The 15,816-nt window shown below is 42.2% G+C and overlaps 1 protein-coding gene across 16 annotated transcripts in view; it reads right to left on the minus strand.

The window, feature by feature from the left end:
* TNRC6B (trinucleotide repeat containing adaptor 6B) overlaps nucleotides 1-15,816 on the minus strand; it is a 262,411-nt gene that overhangs the window by 120,613 nt on the left and 125,982 nt on the right. The window lies entirely within an intron of this gene.

Here is a 15,816-nt window from a genome sequence, read left to right on the forward strand (position 1 = left end):
CACTGGCCACCTCAACCGAACAAAGAGGAGAAGAATTGAACCTGCATGCCCAGTGTACCTTAGTGGTCCATGAATAAATACAGGACTGACTGAAATTTGCAAGTACATGAAAAGATCCTGCCCCATACCTCCTTCTCTTATAACGAAACAATAAAGAACCCACAGAGTCTAAACACAGTACAGATGGCTTACTGAAATACAAAAGACAAAATATTCATATTCTCTAAAAATGTAAAGAGATGTGGCAACACATAAAGACACAGAGTTACGTATGTCGCTCAAAACTTTGCATTATAGGGCTTCCCTGGTGGCGCAGTGGTTGAGAGTCCGCCTGCCAATGCAGGGGACACGGGTTCTTGCCCCGGTCCAGGAGATCCCACATGCCGCGGAGCGGCTGGGCCCGTGAGCCATGGCCGCTGAGCCTGGGCGTCCGGAGCCTGTGCTCCGCAATGGGAGAGGTCACAGCAGTGAGAGGCCCGCGTACCACAAAAAAAAACACTTTGCATTATAATGATTCTTCTTTTCTTTTTTCCCCTTTCTTTCCTTTTTTTTTTTGATTCCCTTTCATTTACTAAGTGGCTGGTAGGGGTGAGAAGTAGAGGGCTGGAGAAGGTAATGCTGTTTGGACTGAAAGAGGACAAGGAAGAGTGAGGAAGGAAAGGAAAAGTGAGACAGACACTTCATAAAGGGCAATAAGAGACAAGATAGAGGTCCAAGTTGAGGCTGGCCACTAGCCTTCCACCCCACAACTAGCAGCCCTTCTGGATTCTAGATAGATCACTGCACCCTACAGAACGATGAGGCCAGAATTTTCCGTGATTTCTGAAGGTACTTCTCAGCTGCACCTGCTATGTGGCAGGAAATGAAAACAAAACATAAAATCGCAAAAGTAGAAGGCCTCACCACATGAGAATGTTCTGATGACTGAACCCAAAGCTATATAAAGGAAGAAAGAGGATTTTCAGGTCTCAAAATTTCATCTTAAATATAGAATTTATTGTAATTGTAAAGCTTTTCCATAAGTGGCATTTATCAAAGTAATCATTAAAGAGTTTACTGGACTGTGGAAAACAGTCTGGAGGTTCCTCAGAAAAATAAAAATAGAATTACCACATGATCCAGCAATCCCACTTCCGGGCATATATCTGGGCAAAACTATAATTCAAAAAGATACGTGCACTCCTATGTTCACAGAAGCACTGTTCACAACAGCCAAGACATGAAAACAACCTAAATGTTCATTGATAGATGAATGGATAAAGAAGATGTGGTACATATATACAATGGAATACTACTCAGCCATAATAAAGAATGAAATAATGCCATTTGCAGCAACATGGATGCAGTTAGAGGTTATCATACGAAGTGAAGTCAGAAAGAGAAAGACAAATATCAAATGATATCACTTATATGTACAATCTAAAATATGACACAAATGAACCTACCTATGAAACAGAACCAGAATCAAGGACATAGAGTACAGATTGCTGGTTGCCAAGGGGAAGGGGGTTGGGGTAGGGATGGAGTGGGAGGTTGGGGTTAACAGATGTAAGCTTTTATATACAGGATGGATAAACAACAAGGTCCTACTGTACAGCACAGGGAACTATATTCAATATCCTATGATAAACCATAATGGAAAGAACATTAAAAAGAGAATATGTATATATATATATTTACAACTAAGTCACTTTGCTGAACAGCAAAAATTAACACAACACTGTGAATCAACTGTACTTCAATAAAAAACTATTGAGGGAAAAAAAGAGTTTATTGGGCTATTTTCCCAATTCTGTCTATTTTACTCCACATTTGTAAGTTTTTACATTCTTATGACATACCTGGAAGAGGTTAAAGTAGAAGCAAAGAGTATTCTCAAAAAAAAAAAAAAAAAAAAGAGTATTCTCATGAAGCTGACTTCTGCTATGGAAGGGCAAGTGGTGGGACATGGATTAATGTAAAGAGGAAGGTGGGGCAAACAGCCAGAAGCGAGACTGATGGGAATCCAGTAAGGGGGCGAGTGAGACCCTGGGCAGTGGGGAAAACCTGGCATTGTTGTGACATGTGAGGTCTCTGTGATGCACTAGTGTCCTGACACTGGGCTGGGAAGCACCAATAGCTTAGGACCAAAAATGTGGTTTGTTTTGAACTATCCGTGAACTTTGCTAAACAACACTGTGAACACTAATGATTAGTTCTCTCTAAAACACTCAACAAGACAGGCTGATAATCAGTGGCCAGCATTTTGGGGAACCTGCTGGTAAGCTAATGCCAACCTGCAAAGCTGAAGCCCATTCAACACAGACCTTGGCCTCATCACAGTCTAAGGCAATAGGCCCCAAGGTCCTCCTCACTAAATTCAAAAGTGTTTTAGATCAAAACGTTAGTGAAAGCCTGGGCAAGAAGAAAGAGGCTAGCAAGAGAAGACAGTAAGAGTGTGAGGAAAGACAGGATGGAAGCAACATCCTCCCCGCCCCCGCCCCAGTTATCCCCTCCACTCAGTCCACTCCTCTTCCTATTCCAGCTGGCATTCTACATATGGGCCCCTTTAATACATCTGCAAGAACTTGAGATCTGTATGGGCCAGTGATATGGAGGAAACATTCTGGTCTTTACAAAGCTATGAGGGTGATTATCTGACACTGTGGGCTATATAACTCCAAACTGAGAAATAAGTCATTTGCTACTGAGGCATTACATAAATCAGATTAATCTTTAAGAAATGGGTTCGTCTCCTTTTGAAAGGCAGACTCCCTTCCGTTTCACAATTTTCAGTCGTGTCTCCCATCCTATACGAGTTTATACGTACTCATGAGTAGCGATGGTTTATTTCCATTCCTTCACTGAGTACGGGAAAATCACAATCTATTTGCAATTATAATACCCTAAGTTATTTGATTCTTTCAAATGTGAGAGGTAACAAGTGAAAACATTCTTGTTAAAACTCATAACAGAAAGTTGGTCATCTGTAAAACAGGTCTGCCAGAGGCCAAAAGAAAAAAAGGGGTGGAGGGGGGAGTCATTTAGAGGTTTTAAAAGCCTATTCTGGTTTTTAAAGCATTGCTTGAAGCAGGGTATACAGGAATATAATGAAAGTCAAATTAAATGACTTTAAACTGGAACAAATAGGAATTCTCTTTCAAAACCCATCAGGCAAAGTTTTCAAAACGCAGCTACTAGAGGTGGGCAAGGACTATGCCTTTTGATTGCTGACCATTATAACTCCTAGGAATGCAACATGGCCAGCATACCATAAATACTCAATATAATCTACTTATATATACATTCATTACTACATAAATAAAATGCCTAGAAGAATATGCATCAGTTGTTAACAGTGGTATCTCTACAGAGTTGGATTGGGGGGGAGTGGTGTTTAAAATGAGAAATGGGGGACTTTTAATTTTATGTACTTCTCCTGATTTAAATTTTAGGTAAGAATATTATTTTTTAAGTTCTTTTAAAATGTTTAAACAATCTGGAACTTATAGAAAAGTTGCAGGTATGGTACAAAGAGCTCATTCTCCCAGAACCATTGAGAGTAAGTTGTCAGTCTCATACTTCATCACTCCAAATACTTTAATGCATGTTTTTCTTAAACAATAAAATAAAATCTCCTACTAACTAAAATGCAGCTATCAAAATCAGGGAATTAACACTGATACATTACTACCATTTAAACCTCAGGCCCCATTCAAGTTTTGTTCTTGTCCCAGCCATGGTCTTTTAAAATAAAAGGACCCAGGTCAGCATCATATGTGGCATTTAGTTGACATGACTCTTTAGTCTCCTTCAGTCTGAAATAGTTCCTCAGTCTTGTTTTGACTTTCATGACCTTGAACTTTTTTTTGCGGTACGCGGGCCTCTCACTGTTGTGGCCTCTCCTGTTGCAGAGCACAGGCTCCGGACGCGCAGGCTCAGCGGCCATGGCTCACGGACCCAGCCGCTCCGCGGCATGTGGGATCTTCCCGGACCGGGGCACGAACCCGTGTTCCCTGCATTGGCAGGCGGACTCTCAACCACTGCGCCACCAGGGAAGCCCGACCTTGAACTTTTAAAGATGATCACAGGTCATTTAATTTGTAGGACGTCCCTCAAATTGGGTTTGTCTGATGTTTGTTTCCTCATGATTAGATTTGGGTCATGCGCCTTGGCACAAATATCACCAATGCAATATTGCATCCTATCAATTTCAGTTTGTCCCATTACTGGTAATATTCATTCAGGTCACTTGGTTAAGGTGGTATCTACTGTGCTTCTTGACTCTAAAGTAACTCTTTTCCCCCCTCTGTATTCAATAAGTATTTTGAGGGGAGGTACTTTAAAATTTAAATAAGACATTTTGAATTTATTCATGAGTCCATACAAAGGTTTTATTTCAAAGCAGGTGAAATTGTGAGAACCTTCACATTTCTCTTTTATTCAACAGGTTTTAACCAATGACTATCACTTCTGAAATTTTGATGATCAAATTATCCCAAATTTGGCCAGTGGGAGTGCCTTCAAGCTGGCGTGTGTCCTTTTGAAATACCTCCATCATTCTTGAAGACTTCTTTGCTTTCTAGCACAAGATATTCCAGGTTCATTTTAAACTTTTCTGCTCTAAGCCCGTAATCAGCCATTTGTCCAAGAAGTTGGGGTTCCTTTTAGTGGAAAATGGTATTTAGAAGCCAAGATCTGGGCACGTGATGTGCTCACTGCTATTGAGGTATTGCTGCTCTCAGGCACTCTCACCCTCTTTATGGACAGAGCGAAGAGATGTATATACATATGTATATAAATACACATGCATGCATTTTACATCTGTATCATTTCTATATTTATCAATACTTACTAAAATTCATGAGTTCATCACACTAATACTTCTGACTCCAATCTCACATCACAAGGTTCATTCCAGTTTTCTCCCTTTCAATAATTGTAACTCCCTTCTCCAACAGTGAGAGTTGCTGGCTCCCATTATTCTTAACGTACATATGTATTAGATTAATCCTCCTCCTGTATTTAACCAATCTCTCAGTGCTGCTGCCACCCCAGGCTCACGTGAATGCCCTACTCATCTCTCTTTGGGTCCAATACACCACACCAGACCTTCCCTGTATGTGAAGGTCGCCTCATCCTACTTGGGCTCTAACACCCCGACCAGGTCACCTACCCTCTCTGTCTACCTAAGAAGCATTAGGACTGAATTGTTCAGGAAAGGACAGTTTTTAAAAATTTAGTGTAAAAAAATATTTTTTAAAAAGAGTATCCATTAAGTTGGAACTTGTGATAATTCAGACAGCCAAGCTAAAGTTCACTTTTGCATCATCTCTGAAGAACAGGTTTGTTAAAAGTAAATAAATAGTGTAAACAAGTTTATAACCCAGATGTTTCACCTACTTAAGAAAAGTAGGGCTTCCCTGGTGGCGCAGTGGTTGAGAGTCCGCCTGCCGATGCAGGGGACATGGGTTCGTGCCCCGGTCCGGGAAGATCCCACATGCCGCGGAGCGGCTGGGCCCGTGAGCCAGGGCCGCCGAGCCTGCGCGTCCGGAGCCTGTGCTCCGCAACGGGAGAGGCCACAACAGTGAGAGGCCCGTGTACCACAAAAAAAAAAAAAAAAGAAAAGAAAAGTAATTGTTTTCAAGCACTCTAAAATCACTGGGCATGTACTCGCCTTTAATTACTGTCTAATTACAAATGATTTCTATTTTCTTCATTATAGTTTTGATAAGTCCTCTGTTTGATTACACTTTAAGAATTACTACTTAAACTCGATACAGTTAAGATCCTTTTAAAAATGTCTCTTTATTAATCAATTTGGCTTTTCAATTAATTATCTGAGATAAAGTTTTTAATCACTCAGTAATTTCTCTTTCTTAGTTAACATATCATGTTGCTCAAGAAGAAAAATGCCTTTCAATGGCCATCCAGGACTGTCCCCAAAAACCTCCCGCTCTGCATGCCATCAGTACTGGCCTCATTGCCCTCGTTATTATTTATTATGAATGCAGTGTGAGGATCCCCATAAAGCCATCAGTGCCCATCATTTGAGTGCATATTTTATTTAAGACAGTCTGCTTTATAAAACAGGGATTTATCATCAACGAACAAATTATTTTGTGCCGCAACTGAGAAGGCTTGGGAAGAGAACACATTCTGGAGTTAGAGCCCTAGTTCCTCCACTTCCTTGTTTAGTGGTTTCAGATCAGTTACTAAGTTTCGGGCATGCCATCCTTCTTATGAAGATCAAACCATTTCCACTTCAGGCTGCAGTGAGAACTAAATGAGGTCATGGGAAATACCTGCTATATAATAGGCACTTAATGAATTTGAGTTCATGTCCTTTCCCCAACAGAGCCTCATGGAAAAACTCAGTATGATTCTAAGCAGTCTTTTTCAATTTGGTCACACAGAACCTCAGAGAGAACCTATAGAAGAACATGGGTCATAACTGCTAGCTTAAACTATGTCTGCCTGTCACTGCCCTTGACCAAAACAAGAGAAACGAAAAAACACCAGCAAGAGTTCCATGACCTAAAAACAAGCAATGAACTTATCCCTTACCCAGGAGAATAATATCAGTATTCAGAGGGGGAAGAAATGAGGAATAAATAGCCTATATTTTCTACTTTGACTTCCAAATAAAGGTGCCAACTAGTCTTAGAGACCCCAACTAATCCCGGCCTGAGGGCATTGGGACCACTCTCTCAGTGATGGGTTATCTGTTTGTTCTGCCTAACCAGCTCTATCAAGTACCAGTGACTAAATATTAGGATTTAATATCTGACAAAAGAAGATCACATTATTAAAAATCAATTAGGGCTTCCCTGGTGGCGCAGTGGTTATGAATCTGCCTGCCAATGCAGGGGACATGGGCTTGAGCCCTGGTCCGGGAAGATCCCACATGCCGCGGAGCAACTAAGCCCTGCGCCACTACTGAGCCTGTACTCTAGAGCCCATGAGCCACAACTACTGAAGCCTGCGTTCCTAGAGCCCGTGCTCCACAAGAGAAGGCACCGCGCCGCAACAAAGAGCAGCCCCCACTCACCGCAACTAGAGAAAGCCCGTGCACAGCAACAAAGACCCAATGCGGCCCAAAAAAAAAAAAAAAAAAAAAATCAATTAGAGGTAACCAATTTTAAAAACCAAAGGTGTTAATAATGTGATGCACTATGGGCCACACTGGCAGTGTCGGGAAAAAAAAGACAAAAATGCTAGCCCCCAACAGTGAACCAAGCACAAGTGCAAAAGTCCCAGAAGGTAAGACATGGCCTGAATAGAAAACACCAGGATGAGGAGTGAACGTAAAAATTGCCAGCAAATAATGCTAGGTGATCTATGTGCTCTGTAAATTCAATATCTGAAATATCTAAGCTTTTCTGGAATGTAAAAGTATGTGGTTTGGGTGTGTGTTTTTTTTTTTTTTAATCGTGAAAATTTGTTTACCTTGAAGGGATGGAGGAGGATGTAGTGGCCTTCCTTCATACTGCTTCAAGAGCAGAGCCAGATGTTAAAAGAATGCAAACAAAATGCTGAGGTACCATCAATATACACTTTGTCTCTGCAAATAATTCTTTCTTCATATAACAGGATGAAGTTGTGTACATGTTTCATTTGCAAAGCCTCTGTGCTTCCAAACGGCTTCCAAGCAAAGGTCAAAATGTCTCCCCCTAAGGTTTACAAAGGGCCTAGTCTCTGAGTGATCTGTCACAGGCCTCAGACACAGGTGGAGGGCCAGGAGTAAAATTCCTTACCCAACTGAAGTCCACTTGTTATCCAGAAGAGCCCATGTCACCAAAAACACATGGGGACTCGCCCCAGGAAGAGAACACTTTCTTGTTTGTCAAAGCCCCCAAACCACAGCAGACACTTACCAACATTTCTGCAACAGGCAACACGGCCAGATTCCCCTCTTTGAGACACCACCCATCAATCAAGCTTCTATTCAGTCTCTCCTCTCTTCAAACTGATGGAAGTGCCAGATGCTCTGGCTCTTCTTCTCAGTTTAGTGGGGGGAGGACAGGTGAAGAGGAAAGGTACTAGAGCTCAGAGAACTCAGAGACTGACCTGCGTTTAAAGCCTTCTCTAATTGTGAAATATTCTTTGTTTCCTATTCAAGAATGTCTGGGCATGAGCAAGGCAGGTAGGAAAAACTGAGAGTTCTATATAAAATACACTGTCACCTAAAATATTTTTAAAGGGAGGGGACAGTCCACAGGCCCCTTCCACGCCACCCCAAATATTTCTGCTAGAAGGGAAGGATGGCGCAGATACTTCAGGAAGCTACTGTGAAGCTACTTGGCCTGGGAGAAGCTCTTGTGTCTGGTTTCTTCCCAAGGCAGTAGGGCTTTGTGCTCAAGCACACACTTCAGCAGCCTTGGGCAAGATACTTAACCTCTCCATAGTTACCTCACGGGGCCGTCACGAAGAATAAATGTTAACGTATATACAGTACTTAGAACAGCATTATAGGAAGCACACAGGAGGTAACACTGTCTTCCCCTTCTAATGTGTAAGTTCTCACCTCCTCCAACCCAAACCCTTTCTTTCCTTATTCTTTCAGGTCATTTGCCTGACCCTGGACTTATCTTATTCCCAACCCAGCCTGGACTCCCATGAACATTCACCAGCATTCCCTGAAGACTTCAACCCCTGGCTAGCCCACACTACCTACCCCGGCCAATCCTCACTCAGGTTCAGATGAACCCCAACTCACCACGTTCTTCACGTTGCTTTGCTGGAAAGAGCCTGCAGAGCCTCAGATCACTGCAATTACAAATGAAGGATCTCCTCTCTCAGCTAAGCCTGTAGAGCTGGTAGATGGTTCTCCCTGTGGTCCTTTTCCACTCAGACTTCATCTCCTGTTTTACAGCGAGGAATGCTTCCAATTGAGAGGGGAATGTCTCCCAGAGGGAACTCCCTCAAATATCCTCTCCATTTCCAAATTTACTCTTCCCTCTCCAAGGCTAACCTGTCATCTAGGCAGCAAAATCTCTTCCCACACCTCAGTTCTCTTCAAACCCTCTCTCTCCCCTGTTCAAGCCACCCAGCTGTATTGAGTGCCTCCTGGGTGCCAGGCTCAGTTCGTGGTTGGTGAGGCTACAGAGCTCATCCTCGTACAGTCGACAGTTAAGTCTCACCTTGTTCCTTCCCCTTAGCCTTCTGATTCATGCTTTAGAATATAAGCCCCATGAGCGTAGGGATCTTATCTATTTTCTTACTGCTTTATCCCTAGAGACTAGCATAGCTCCTGAAACACACAATGCACTCAATAAATATTTGTTGAGTTAATTCAAGTCATCCTTGATTCATTTATTCATTCAACAGATGCTCACTGAGCACTCACTGTGTGTGTGTGTGTGTGTGTGTGTGTCAGGTCAGGTGCTGGAGTTACAGAGGTGAGCACGACTAGTTCCTGTCCTAGAGCTGCTCACCGTAGTGACAGAGACAAACCCGAAAACCCACAGGGAGACTTCCCAATGTGACAGACAGTGGCAAGCAGGATGAACAATGATGTGCTGGACCTCAGTGGAGACCTGAACGCATTGCACTGAGCTCCTAAAGGCCAAACCTAACTGCCCACATCCAGGGCTTATCTCAGCTGACCCCCTGGGGCACCAGCCCTGATAACTATCGTTTACTTCCCTAAACTCCTTCCTGCCTGGGTTTCTCTTGCACCACCCTTTTTCCTGTTTTCATCCCACTCCTCTGACCATCTGTTAAGGGAGCGCTGTCACAACCATGGCCTAGATGACCATCTCTAGATCTAAATGGATGGCTCCCAACTTCTCTCTTGAGCTCCAGGCCCTCATTTCCACCTGCCAAGTTATAGTAAATGTCCAGCAAACATCTAAAACGTACCCAAAGCAAACACACGGCCTGTTAGCCCCCATCCTCACCCTTTTACAAACTCAAAACCCCTGCTCCACCCACCAAATGCCCACCCCAACTCCTGCATCATCCATTCACCCAGCCAAGGGCCTCTAGTCTTTCCATCTTTACTGTCACTGACTTAATTTACATTCTTCAATCACTCCTCTTCGATTGCCCCTCATCTCTCCTCCAGTATCAGATTCTCAATATGGTAATCAACTGAAGCAAGTTGAGTTTTTAAAACTGCTTTCTACAGAATAAAATGCAAATTCCTTAGAACACAAAACCCAGCCAACCCTTCCACTTTCCTCCAGGCAGCCTGCACTTGTGTCCCACTAACACCTCACCATTTCCCATATGCCCCCACCCCCTAAATCCTCCCTTGTTTGTGTCACTTCCTCTGCCTGAAATGCCAGCATAACTTTTATGAAAACAGTAGCTACCACTGACTCTGGGTACTATTACTATTATTATTCCCCATTTTACCAGTGAGTAAGCTGAGGCACACAGATATTACTTGCCCAACACTGGGCTGACCTAACCACACAAGTGTCCTGACTTCAGAACCTCAGTTCTTAACCACTACGTTATATCACCCCAATCTACTCACCATCCCCTTCACCAAGCAACTCCTAATTTCCCTTTAAGACTCAGTTCAGGGATTTCCCTGGTGGCGCAGTGGTTAACAATCAGCCTGCTAATGCAGGGGACACGGGTTCGAGCCCCGGTCTGGGAAGATCCCACATGCCGCGGAGTAACTAAGCCCATGCGTGCTCCACAAGAAGAGAAGCCACCACAATGAGAAGCCCGTGCCCCACAACGAAGAGCAGCCCCGCTCGCCGCAACTAGAGAAAGCCCGCGTGCAGCAACGAAGACCCAAGGCAGCCAAAAAAGAAAAAAAAAAGTTCAAATGTTTCCTCGATGGTGGAGACTTCCCCAATTCCCTAGGGCTCTGCCTCCAACCTCCAGGATCCCTTGGCATCATATCTCTGTCTTTATTACAGGCAGCCTCACGTTACTGGTTGAGTTCCAAAGATAAAAGCCAGGTCTTTTTATCTTGTACTATTCCCAACACTGTAGAGTGCCTGAGGCATAAATACTTAGGTAATAAACAAATTTTTCCAAGTACACAGGACATAAGAGTATATCCTGCTCACTCAAGTCTACCCAGCCTCTTACGGCTTCCAAAGACCCTACCTACACTGCTAACCCCAACCTCTCCCCTCCTCTTCTCTTGGCCCCAGGATTCTGAGGATGAAGAGTCAAAGCACTGGCTGGGGTGGCCACTCCCACAGCCAGCTGACAGCATTATCACAGCAGGGCAGGCCGGTGAGCTGCTGGCCATGGGCCCCTTGATTAAAGGAGTAAACTGCATCTAAAGAGCACTTTCTCTCGCTGAAGGCAGGCAGAGGGGATATTTGATGTGCAGTTGCCAGATTTACGGTCTTTGTCATTTAAAATGTGAGAGTGGGATGGTGGACATAAAAATAAAAATGTACATAATATGACAAAAACCCTGCCATGGCCATTATTTACAACTCACTAAGAGCCAACAGGCTGGCAAAAATGTACATAATATTATTTAGTCCTGTGACCTACTTGCCACTTTTACAAAATCACCACGACTATACAGTTGGCTCTTGAACAGACAGTGTTTGAACTGTGCGTGTCCACTTATACGTGGATTTTTTTCAAGAGTAAATACTTAACAGTTGGTTGAATCCGCAGATGCAGAACTGTGGATACGAAGGGCTGACTGTAAAGTTACACTCAGATTTTCAACTGCGCAGAGGGTTGGCGCCCCTAACTCTGGCATTGTTCAAGGGTCAACTGTATACCTCATTAAAACAGATAAACTTTGGAATAGGTTTTGACTATTATTCTAGATTCTACAATTGCTCAGCACCTAACGGAGTTGGCTTGTTCTTTCTTTTTTTCTTATGTTAAAGTAGAATGGTTACCTGCTTACAGTATTTTCATAGGGAGCAAAGTAATTTTTTTTAAGTGTGAGTCACTGTCACACAGTGACCATCATCACTGTCACACAGTGACCATCATCACTGTCACACAGTGACCATCATCACTGTCAATAAATAAGAATGAAGGAAGGTAGTTCCAGAACTTGAAATAAGGTTTATTCCTATGAGTGAGGCTAATAAAACCAGCAAGCACATAGTTAACTGTAATACATGCTAAGAGATGGGCTATAATTAGGGTGGTTCCCAAACACTGAAAACTTTAGTACCTGTGCTGATCTATATTCCGTATGTAATAGTTTTCATGAAGCTATAATCAACTGAGTAGGATGTTTCTTATTCTGAGACTGTCCATTCTACTCTTTTGTCAAAATGCCTTTTCTTTGAAATGGTGGTAATAAATAGTGGGTTTTTTAAAATGCCTTTACATGGCATATTTAAAACTGGTAACTCGGGCTTCCCTGGTGGCGCAGTGGTTGAGAGTCCGCCTGCCGATGCAGGGGACACGGGTTCGTGCCCTGGTCCGGGAAGATCCCACATGCTGCGGAGCGCCTGGGCCCGTGGGCCATGGCTGCTGAGCCTGCGCGTCCGGAGCTGCTCCGCAATGGGAGAGGCCACAGCAGTGAGAGGCCCGTACCGCAAAAAAAAAAAACAAAACTGGTAACTCATGATGGATCCTAATATTGCTTTTGCAGTGTTACAGTTCCCTGAAACCTACATCTGTCTGGGAACCACCATGTTAAAGTGTCTGAAGAGACTTGGGAAATAGCCAAATCCAGCTTACTTGTCTAGAATGTAGTTTTAGAAAGGAATAATTAAAATGGAAAGCACACCATGCATTTCCCCAAATTGTGCCTAAAAAACAAAAATAAAAACCTGGGACTTCAAAATTTTATATATACACAACACTTAAGATTCCCAACGCATATTAGCATCTTAAAGACTCTTAAGTCCTTGTAGTAAGCAAAGATCAGTTTAATTCAGGAAAGGAACTTTTTTTTTTGTTTTCCAGACAAACCTGTTAGTACCCTGACAAACAGTAGGAAATGCTGAACTGATCAAATCTACTGAAGTGTGTCTAAAAACAGAATGTGTTAATTAGTGGAAGTGTGTCTTCCTGAAACCTGGAAAAGGGGCAGGGAATCACCCCACCCTCAACCCCTCCAAAAAAGAAAGTATGGCAGTGTTTTCTGTGCGGCTTCTCCGAGAGAAAGCTACATAATCTGGTAATAGGGTTTTTCTACTTCAGTTTCTCTAAAATCTAGGGGGAAAACATGCATGTACATCACCATTCCTCAATACGGATGGCCAACTCCTTTTGATCCAAATGGAAAGCTCTGGATAGGGAGGACAACATTCTGGTCATCAAAAATATCCATCGCCTACATGCTGAAGTAGCAAATTAACTCCTTCTTCTTTTTTTTCTTTTTTCCAAATCTTCTGGCTGCTCCAGGCAGCATGTGGTATCTTAGTTCCCTGACCAGGATGGAACCCACGCCCCCTGCATTGGAAGCGTGGAGTCTTAACCACTGGACCGACAGGGAAGTCCTGCAAATTAACATTTAAAAAAATCGCTTATGAATCTGGTTGGTGTGGCAACTGAGTGGACTGATAAATTTGATTCTCAAAACCAGAAAAACTGGGGATCATGTCCTGGAATATGGCAACCCACGAGTGGCTCCTTAAAAATTCTTTAAACCTCAGTGAGACAACCCAGAGTGGATCATTAAATCATTTTAGTGGTTGGGATCAGCTGTTTTGGTTTTGGTTTTGTTTTACAAAATGGACTTGAGTAGCCTATATCAGGATAGAATATATGACGTAGTATCAGAAAGTAAATATAAATACTTTTGCTTCCGTGTATACTTCATGTATGTACAGGGCCTCAATCAAATTGTATTTCTTAGTGTAGATCCAATCAAAAAGTTCAAAAGCCACTGTTCTAAGATACCCAATTAGCTGTCTAATTTCAGCTTATAAATAGGAACTTCTTGGCATAAAAAGAACAGCAATTATTTTATGCAAGCAAGGGGTTAAAAAGAAAAAAAGAATGGCACTGAGAGGTACAAGACTCACTGCTCTGGGTTCCTGAGTGGGGCAAGGAACCTTGTGCTAGGTCTCTTTTTAAGCCATTGAAGGGCATTATGTAAACCCACCACTACACAGTCTGGGTTTTTTTACAAAGGCACGGATAACCAAAACGCACTTCTAAAGGAAAACAAAAGTGTAAGGAATTTATTTCCATATTGATTTAAAAAACAAAAACAAGACTTCACAGAATAACTGACACTCTAAACTCTTATACTTCATAGAAAAATAAGGTCCTCTGTGTCCACCGAAATGGAATTGTGCACCAACTCAAAAGCAACGCTTAACTTTCCAGTGTGAACAAGGTTTGGTTCCAAGCACAACTCAAGATCATTTCTATCTTTACAGGTTATTATTTAGAAGGTCTAGTTAGCAACTACAAAGCAATATAAATCAATGAGATCATTAAATAAAAATCTTTGAACCTGCTTTTTTATAAACCACCCATATTTAGTAAATATTATATTGGCCCAGGATGTCAAGAAATACAAAATGAGTATAATAGTCTATGGCCAAACAGCCTGCAGGCTGCCAAAAAGAAGCGAGATTCAAGCACAAAATAATTAGCCCTCTGGCACCCTTTCCCCCTCATGCGAGAAGGCTGGGACTGCTGACTGAAAGCTTCTGAAAACACTGGAATCCTAATGTCACCTCCCCACCTGAAGCCTGGCATCTCACTGACTCTACAGAGTTCAAAAAGAGGGAGAGAGTGCTCCCACCCTCCAACTAAACCTCTGTACCTAGCATTACTGAAACTGGACACAAATTGGTTACGCTTAAAAACTTCTACCAATCTACCATCCAGCTGACCTTAGCCAAAACAATTTTTTAAATTCCTGTTTTAAATTTTAGAATCTATGCATAAAAAGTTCATCTCCTCACAAGCAAAATTAGGATCTGACCCCTTCAATTCTAAAAATTTCATCAGCATAAGCTCACATGTGTTCTAACACCAATCCTGTGAAATGCTTTGTGATGGGAAGAATGCTTTGTGACTCTGGCTATTTCCAAAGTGCACGTTAGCTGCAAGCAGCCTATCTTACTCTGCATAAACCCTCCCTTGTCCAATTTCGTAGCCACACATGGCTAGTGTGAACTTTTAATGAGGCTACTGTGACTGAGAAACTGAATTTTAAAATGTATCTTAGTTTTAATTAATTTAAACTTTAAGGGAGTTCTCTGGTGGCCTGATGGTTAGGATTCTGGGCTTTCACTGCCGTGGCCCGGTTCAATCGCTGGTTGGGGAACTGAAATTCTGCAAGCCACATGGTGCAGCCAAAAAATAAAAAAAATTTTTTTTAATTGATTACTTACTTCTATTACTAGAAAACTCTAGTATGTTTGAAAAAACTTGGGTATGTGAACGTACTTTTTCAACTGTAAAATTTATCAAATCTAAATACAGATCAAGCATTTCCAATAACATTTCACATTCAAACTGAAATGTGTTATAAAACACACACCAGATTTTGAAAACTTAGTATGAAAAAAAAAGAATGTCAAATATCTCATTAATATTTTAAAATCTGTTGCATGTTGATTTAACTTTTTGTACATATTGGGTTAAATAAAATATATATTATTAATTTCACCTGTTTTTTTCTTTTTTTTTCTTTTTGGCTGTGCCACGTGGCTTGTGGGATCTTAGTTCCCCATGGAACCCAGGCCCTTAGCAATGAAAGCAGAGTCCTAACCAGTGGACCGCCAGGGAATTCCCTCCTTTTATTTTTTTAATGTGACTCCTGGAAAATGTAAAATAACACATGGCTCACATTCTATTTCTACTGAATGGTGCTGGCATAACCTAATGATTCCCAAACCTTTCCCACCGGAACACCTTCCAACACCAGGTTAGGGGACGTTGCCATAACCAAATACTGTTCTTCCTGTGCGGCAT

This window comes from Tursiops truncatus, chromosome 11 (assembly GCF_011762595.2).
Source record: "Tursiops truncatus isolate mTurTru1 chromosome 11, mTurTru1.mat.Y, whole genome shotgun sequence".
Lineage (NCBI taxonomy): Eukaryota > Metazoa > Chordata > Mammalia > Artiodactyla > Delphinidae > Tursiops > Tursiops truncatus.